Genomic DNA, 9,128 nt, shown 5'->3' on the forward strand with positions numbered 1-9,128 from the left:
TTAAGTAGCATTGGAGGTGAAAGTGGAAGATTCATGAAACTTAAAACATCTGTCATGATGAGGTAACCAAAACTTCATTTGATTGAATGGACTGCACAGTAACAACTTGTAAGTATTTCAGTATTCTTTTTAAAATATTGAGCTGTGGGATAACATTAGCTCATAGAATTATTAGAAAATTAGACTCAAACAGAATACTGAGACTCCATCCTTTCCACTCTCTACAGCACAAGTCTGAGTGCAGAGTTCAAGGAAAATGTGCTATAGCTGTAAGTTCACAATAGAATTCATTCCTTCTTATTCTGCATGTTGGTAACTGAAATAGAATTGATGGTTTTACCACATGAAAATTCGTTGGATAGGGGAAATAGTGTTTTTATTTTGTGAAGGCTGGTCAATATTTTGACTTTTTGGAAAGTGCTTTTGACGCTCGCGGGAAGTCGAGAAATGGATGGTGGCAGTGCGGGCACCGGAACAGCATGGCCTGGGGAGCTCCACGCCGCTGCCACCTGAGCAGGTTTTAAAACACCTGCGTGTTTTAAAATCAGCAGCTCCGAAAAGGAAAGCACGTTTTGGAATTTAAAGCATCCTGCTTGTTCCTGCTCCAGCTTTGATGTCTTCCGTATTGTAGGAAAACCACAGGTCGGAGGCGGGGCCACCAGCCCGGCCCGGCAGGACACCAGGACACGGCACATCCAGCCTGGGGCGGGGATGCAGGTCCCCAGCAGCGTTGCTGCTTCAGCCGTGCCCTGAATTCCGGCTGGGGCGGGAGCTGGGGCAGGGGATGGAGCTGGGGCTGGAGGCTGGGGCTGGAGCTGGAGCTGTGAGGCAGAGGAGCTGCGGCCCGCGGGGCCGCGGCCGGGCGGGCGCAGCACCGCCCCCGCAGCCGTGTCGTGTGGGAGGAGCGGTTCGGCAACGGAGTTGAGTTGGCCGCAAGGTGAGAAGTGTCTTTTGGTCTTTTATTATTCTTCAGAGAGCGCTGAGAACTTGGTGCACTTCTCCAGAAGTGGGATATTGCATTGGGAAGGGAGACTGGAGAACCTGGCCTGGTGGGGTAGGGACCTGGGCAGTGTATCAGACAGGGGAGCCTCAAAATTTGGAGCCGGTGTGGTTAGAGAGTGTCCTTATATCAATGCCTTTAATACTTGATTCTCACAATTGCTATTGCATTTTTAAAAACTCTCTTTTCTCTGTATCAGCTACAGCCAGAGTGAGGGCTCTGGTTTGGTAGCTGCGGGGTGCCGGGCGGCAGGGCCTGCCCAGCCCCACACTCGGTGAGCCAGCCAGCCCAGCGTGTCCGTCTGCCACCACAGCACAGGGACCGGGGCACGGCCGGGGCCCAGCATGGGCCTGCCCTGGGCTCTAGGGGGTAAATACCCTTCCTCAGGCCTGGACCATTCCTCCAGGCAGCCATGGACTGTAGAGCTGAGGACTGTGTTGCCTTTGTAGGAAAGGTAAGACTGCATGTTTTTCAGAGAAATAATGAATGATCCAGAAAGCTCATGTCTTTGTGGTCACAGATTGGTGAAAGGAGTCCAGTGAGATAAACAGAGTTCCCCAAGTCACCATCCTGGGGGTCTGTCTGGCATTACATACCTGCCACCTGACACCAGTGTGTTTCTAAGTATCCCTTCTACAAACTAAGCAGGTTTTACTCAGTCCTTAAAGCTTCCTAGGCAAATATCCCTGAAAAACTCTTTAACCTCTTCCAATACCTAAGTTTGGCTCAAGTTTGCTCGTACCCTGACAAATTTGTCTACCTTATTCTTAAAAATGCCTTTCAGTGATGGCTGCATTACTTATCCAAGTGATTTATTCTAGTTTTCCCTAGCATCCTGTCTTTTTACTGCTCTTTAAGCCTATTATTTCCATCCTGGGCACTGTGGCACAAAAACCAGTTTCCTGCCATGTATAGTAGATGAGCTTTGCTTTCTATACAGTTACCATGTATAGAAAGTTTAATTTTGAACTTCATGTGTATCTTTTGAAATTAATATTATTGTCCTTTGAATAAGTGAGGTTCTTGCAGAATAATTTCAGATATTGAGCTCCTAACAGAATGTTCGAGAAACTTGCTGTTGGAGAAATTTGATTTTTCTTTTTTGCTGGAAGAAATCGAGTCACCTTGCAATCTTTTCACTGTGCTACATTTCCCAAGCCAGTAAAATTCTGTCTGTAAATCAAGGAAAAATGCTTTCCCTAGAAATCTCATTTTGTATCTAGTGTCTCGAGAGCTCATTGGGTATCATTAAGAAATTACAGGATGTTTACATTTTAGAATCCCCTCGTACAAATCTTTTTCTCTGCACCGTTCAAACACACCCAGGGACTTTCTCTCTAAACAGTGGAGGAGATCAAAGCCACATTTGCTGTGTCCTCAGAAGATAGGCAGACCTGCAGGTCAGCCAGCAAAGTGAAATTTGTTTTCTTGCTCTTGTATGGAAGCTATGCGACGGTATTGAGCAGAGCACAGCTCTGCAGACCAATGGAACAAGAGTTTCCTGGGAAGGGAATGCCATGGCTTCAGCCCCAGGCCCCTTGCCCATTCCTGTTTCTGTAGTTTTGCAGTTGTACTTACAGTGTAAAAACCAAACAGTCCCTGGACATCACCCTTGTGTCTGCTGTTACTCTTGGGAACCCTGTTTACCCATATGCAAAGTTTGAATCATTTTGCAGGTGGCCTGGGGTTGTGGCTTCCTGTTATTTGTAGTATTGATGTCCAGGGGGGTTGTGCAATTACTCCCTTCTCCAAAGCTGGAAGGACAATCCTTAGCAGAGTTATTGTCTTCAGTAAGGTCTGGGAGCAGCCATAGCTCAAAGAGGCATAAGCACTATCCAGCGTTTCAGTGCCTAGGAAGGGCCTGACAGCACCTTACTGAATTAATAGAATATTTTTGATGTTGGAATACTGAAATATTTATAGTTCAGGACAGAAGACATGTTCAAATCAGCTTCTTCTAAATGTTGTTCACTAATAGAGAACTATGATAGTTTGTAGTTGATGTTAAGAGATCCAAGAGTCGTCAAAATGCAAGATAAAGACAGGAGAGATGATTGCTTCTGTTTTGTATCTAAACTTGTTGGGACACTCATGGGTTTAGCAGGCCTGGAATGAAAGCTGGAAAAGGGAGCTGATTGTCTGTTAGCATTGTCAAAAGCTTTGAGGGAAAGAGCACCAAGAGCTGCTTTCCTCTGTGCATTTGCAAGCAGATCAGTAGATCTTCACTTTCCTTCAATGGTAGAACAGCAGTTTCCACTAAAACTGATAGAACTAGCAAAGATTTAAAGGACTCAGAGAAGCAGAACATGCCCCATGCTCCCAGAATTCTGCCATCCACCTCCTCTGCCCTTGGGCTGAGCATGGCAGAGGAACAGGACTTGCCAAACAGTCGCGTATACGGGGCTGACCTAGGAGATGGTGCAGCTTCTTTCATTCCCCTAGATTTGTCCCTATAAAAAGCCACATGAAGAGCTGTTGCACAGCTTTGTATATTTGCATAATGTACAACTTCCTTCACCCTAACTACCACACAGATTGTTTCAGGCTTGCAGCTGTGGCTCATTGGCTGCTGGCTGAGCTCTCCTTGCTGATTTGAGCACTGCAATACCTTCCCTGCATGCCCTTCTATTGCAAAGACAAGTAAGTAACCCATTGGCTGGCAAACCACACTTTCCCATAGTGGATTTGGAGCATCTGTTCCATTGGTTAAATGTCAATTCATATACATTTACATGATACCACAAAATCCTCTTGCTGCTTGTAGGGTTACATAAGAATGTATCAGGAGCTGAGCTGATCTCATAAATTGTCCTCTTAGAGCTGTCAGGTTAGTTTTATTACTGAGCCCAAATGAATTCCAATCTAAAAAATTACCATATCCTAAAGGTTACTGTCCCATCACCCAATTGACAAAACTTTTACACATAAAATTAGAAGAATAACTTCTGTGTCATCCTTTATCATCTGTCAGGATTCCTGTTTTTCATGACCCTCATCTTTTCCCACTTAATACTTTCATATATTGGTAAAATGAAAATCATAATATGTAGGTAGTACATTCAACAAGACATGGTTCTAATGGTGAAATCTGTAAAGATTGGTGGTTTTTCTCCTTATCTCAGGGCAAAGGCAGCTCTCTCTTTTGGCTGGGTTACCCTTCACCCAGGCCAGAGCCAGCCCAGGCTGCAGGCAGCCCATGACACAGGCACTGGGAAGTGGGAGTGAGCGCTGGGGCTGTGGGGAGCAGAGGGGGACACTTCTGGAAATGACAGCATCTTAGCTTGCTGCAGGACAGGCTTTCCCTTTCACATCAGGCTGTGCTCCCCAGGCCCTGCAGGAGGAAGGGTTTCTCCAGAGGCAGGCCTGCTCCCAGGCTGGGCTCTGCTCGCTGGCTCTCCCTCATGAGGAGCACCTCTCCTATGGGGACACTTGGCTGGCTGTCCTACCAGTAGTCTCAAATTTTCAGTGTGTGGACATCTTGCCAGAGATGCACTGATGATTTCCTTCTCCAGGCATGAGAGTCCAACCAAAATTTCCAAGGTACAACAACAATCACAGCAGCTACCACAGAGATTTAGGTGCTTACCAGCATATAAGCCCTCAGTGCCATTTCTGCCCAATTGTCTCCAGGGGGTAGGAGTTATGAAAACCCACCATCATTTTTAAGCATTCCTTGACTAAACTAATGCAGGAAGAACCTGGTGTTCTAATTATTCCACATCCCAGCATTACTAAAGTGTAGTTCCTCTACGTGCTGCATGAATTCAAGCATCTGAAGCTCTAATCTAATACTGCATCTATGTTTGTTATCCTTTGGACACACAAATCTGAGGTGACACTGAGCATCAAATGCCTTTGCACTCTGTGACTAAGCAATGACATCTGTTCTTGGCAGATACATACCAATTGAGGATGCAAGTGTAAAATGCTTTCATAAGTGCAATAAACTTTAGTTTTGAGGGCGGTAAAATTCTCACTCAATAGTTTTTATATGTGATTTGATTAATTAATAGTATTTCTGAGTCAAACAAAACCTCTGATAAAGGATTAGCAAGTACTAAGGTCATGGTAGAGAGCATGTTTGCGCTCTGCACTTTTAGAAATGCTGGTGATGTTTTCAAATCTTTGTCTTTTTAGATGCAGCTACTTAACTGAATTTTTAAGCAGACCTAGAAAGAAAACAGGTGTTCGCATCTTTCCTCCCTGCCCCATTCCTTCCTTTCAGAATAGCTGGTGCAGAAGTACTTGTTTAAACCCCATCTTTCTCAGATGGAGGACATCCTCATTGGCGTTTTGGACAGTTACTCTGCACATGGACTAAGAATAGGCTCCTTCTCGGTGAGCAGAGATTTGTCTCTGGGGGCATTTTCTTCAGGGAGTAGGGGAGTGGATCTCCACTCTTTCTCAGCTGAACCCCTGGGTAGAAGTCACAGATTACTGTAGTTTATTGTGGGAGTGGGAAGCTTCTGGAGCTGTGTTGTGGTTTGTGTGACAGCACCTTTGATGAGTTTGCTGTGGGAGGTGAGAACTTATTGAAGGGTACAAAATGAAGGGCTTGTGTAGCCAACACCTCTGTGGAAGCCTATTGCAAGAATTTAAGAGTTTGTTAGCCAACACCTTTTTAGTCTGAACAGTGGTCTGGTTGCTACAGTTATGGCAACTGTACAATAAAAGTATAAATATTCCTGACACCTGGTCTGGTGCCTTTGTTCAGCCTGATTAGAGTTTATAATGAACATCATGATAGGTCACAACAACAAGCATATGGAAAATATACAACCTCTGCTTTGTTAGAAGTATAGAAACCCATAGCAGGTACTCCACATGTACACACAGACCCAGCACAGGAAGCTGAGAAGTCACTTGAGACCTCTGGGCTCTCGCAGCACTGCAAATATAAAACATAAGCCATTGCTTAACCAGCATTTCTCACTTGTGAGGGATGAAGTGTCAGCATCTTTTCTATTTATGATTCAAGCGGACAGGTCCTTAAAACTGTTGATCTTATAGGAGAGAGGAGTATTAGATGTGAAGAGGATTACAATAGGGGAAGCAAACACTTGCCCTTGTGAATTTGTATGAACTATATTTAGAATTTAAATCCAAGCATAATTAAACAGTGCTAATGAGACAGAGGGACTTATCTTCTTTTGGTGTATAATTGGTATCACTGATTTCCTCATTCATTTTTTCCTAGTTTTAAAGCCTTCTTGTTCCAGTGAGATTAGATGGTAAAAGCTACCCTGCAGAGAGAAAGTATGTGGCCTGGAGCTAAAATTCAGTTGGAAGCCTTTTAAAAGATGCTGCTTTCTTGATAGCATCAATAACTGACAGCAAAGACACCTGTGAACATGTAGCCAACAGTCAAGCAAGGCAATCTTTGTGCAGTGTACCCTTGAAAAAAATGCACACAATTTTACAAAGACCATATGGGGAAGAAAAGTTCACCCTTTCCAGTGAGGGAAACAAAATACAGTAAGAGTTTTAATAGTTGCAGGTATATAATGCACCTCTATTAAATGAAGTTTGAATTCCTTCTCAATAATATGCTCCAACTCATGCAGGTATGTGAAGCTTGCATAGGAACTTTTGGTGACAATTAGTGGTGGGCACACTGCAGCAGGTCTGGGTGGAAGATGGTAATGGTCTTGCCCAACTTAAGTAGCTCTGAGCCCTTAACCAGAACAGCAGCCTCTGTTTCAGCTCTGTGCCAATAGCTGATTGTATTTCTGAGCAAAGGACAACAGCTACCTGCAGCTGCAGGGGCTCAACTTTTTTTTTTTTTGCTAGTCAAAGCCAGTAAAGAAGTGTGCAATAGGCAAAGTCAGGTTACTAAAGTTCCATTTTTGCTTTTCAGTTTTTTCTTTGGTTTCCTTTTAATTATGCCTCAAATGGATACCAATTTTTTTGAGAGTTTAAGCCACATCTGTTGTTTCAAACTGCAGCAAAATCAGCTGTTTCCTGAGGGGTAGCACAACAATGACATTTCAGTGCTGCCATGCATGCCAGGGTGCTTGTGTTTACTGGCTGACAGGGGTGCTCAGGAGCATGAGACTTTGCTGAGCATCACATCCTAGTGGGAGTGCTTGCAGCCAGCTGGAATCTGTTCTCAGTGACTGCCTGTAAAGATTCTTCAAACCCTCCTCCCTCCAAAGTGACCACCACTAACCAAATGCCTGTCCACCCACTGAGCCAAACGAGTTCAAAGAGGAGCACTACAGTGTCTCTGAGTAAGCTCTGCTGGATAGGATGAGGATAGAGCGAGAAGAATCCCACAAAAACAACAAATGTTTTTCATCATAGTCTAGTAATTCAGCACAGATTTATCCTTTGGGTTGCTGAACCCAAGACTTTGTTTTGTCCTTTTCTGGAAGGGGATTTGAACGCTTCCCTGCTAAGACTGCTATGCAAATTAATCTAAGACAGGAATTGTTACGAACATTTGGTCTCAATTTCCCTTTGCTCAGTTTCACTGGACCCCTCTGACTATGTCACCCTCTTAAATACCCCGCTCTCTTTTGGAGACTGTCTCTTTTGACTACTTAGTGCCCTGTTTGCTGTTCCATAAGGTGAGATTTGCAGCTGTACTGCCTGTTCATCATTGCCTAGCTAGGCTATTCAGTCAGCCCTCTGGCTACTTACTGGTAGTCAGTAATACTGGGTTTAATTTTCCAGGGGAACACATAATTTTAGAAGTTGTTCTGCACCCCAAAAATACCTTCATCTGCTTATATATTGCACAGAATGGCACGTCTGCTCTTGTTGGTTTTTCACAGTGACAGTCCAAGTGTTCAAGCTCTTCACGCTGCCTTGTGGTTGAACAGCATTGGGAAAACACCATTGGTAACCAGAACTGAGAGCAGCAGCAAGTACAGCTGCTCCACTTGTGAACAGTCCAGAGCCACAGCCACTTGTCCACTGACTCCTGCTGAAAAGATGCCCTTTTTCTTTCTCACTGAGCTGTGAAACAGAGGTCCTGATTGTCTACAGCCATGAAAAATCCCATGACTCTCAAAGTGTCAGAGACTGGAGACTTAAAAAAATTGATATCTTTTCACTGCTTTCTGCTGCCTTAACAATTATATTCCTTCTGAACCATCTTAGCCTAACTGCTGGGGAGTCCCACTGTCAGGATTAAACAGATGTTTTATTTCCTGCTAAAGGTGGGTGAAATAATAATCCCCAGCTCTGCTTCATTGGCCACCATGTGGTCTGGAAAGGCGCCATATGCCCAGCTCTCAGACTGCTGCAGACGGGAGGCTGGGGGCATTATTTATTATTTGCCTAATCAATTTAAATACTGTATTTCTTTCAGAAAGCACATTTCTAGTCTTTATAAGGAGATATGTACAGGACTCATCAAGCAGCCTTCCCTAGTGAGGTGCATCTTCTGCTTAAACAGCCAATATTCTGCTCGCACAGCATGTGGGGCTAGAAGCAAAGACCTTGCACGTGGAGCTGCACTGTGCTCATGAGCTTTGCTCATCACAATCAGTTGTAAAGGTTGTTGAAGTTCAACCCCAATAACAACAATTTTCATTTAATACTTTTGAAGAGCTCTCCTTGAAGGGAGTGTGGTGCCTCTCCTCCAGCACGCATAACGGTGTGGGCGGAGCAAGCTGCTTCCAGAGGCTGACCTGACCTGGAGAAGTGCTGCTGAGCCATCACAGTGACACCATGTGGTGTCTCAGGTGGCAGGCGTAGGCAGTGCCTCTCTCCCAACCCACTGACTTCAGATCCTCTCGCAGGCCAGCCCACATCTTCCACAGAAGCTGCAGGGCTCTGAGGTGAGCACAGGCTGGGGCTGGATGGGTGGTGGGTGACCAGAGTGTGCAGAGCATGCCAGGCACTGGATGTGGGTGGCAACTTCTTTCTTGGGAGTTCCAAGGAGAAGCAGTTGAAAATGCACGGGCACTCCTTGTACAAGGATGGTAAATGAGGAATCCCCTGCAAGAGGTGACAGTAGGACCCCTCTGCTCCATGGAGTAGCGAAGCAGAGTGCCAAATGCAGTGATTAGTGAGAAGACAGCCATCTGGCTTCTGTCCTTTTAACAGCTCTCTTTCACCATCTCTTCCTATACACCACAAGAAATTTCTCTGTGTTTTTGGCAACCCATTGTGGCCTGTC

The sequence above is a fragment of the Molothrus aeneus genome, chromosome 7 (assembly GCF_037042795.1).
Source record: "Molothrus aeneus isolate 106 chromosome 7, BPBGC_Maene_1.0, whole genome shotgun sequence".
NCBI lineage: Eukaryota > Metazoa > Chordata > Aves > Passeriformes > Icteridae > Molothrus > Molothrus aeneus.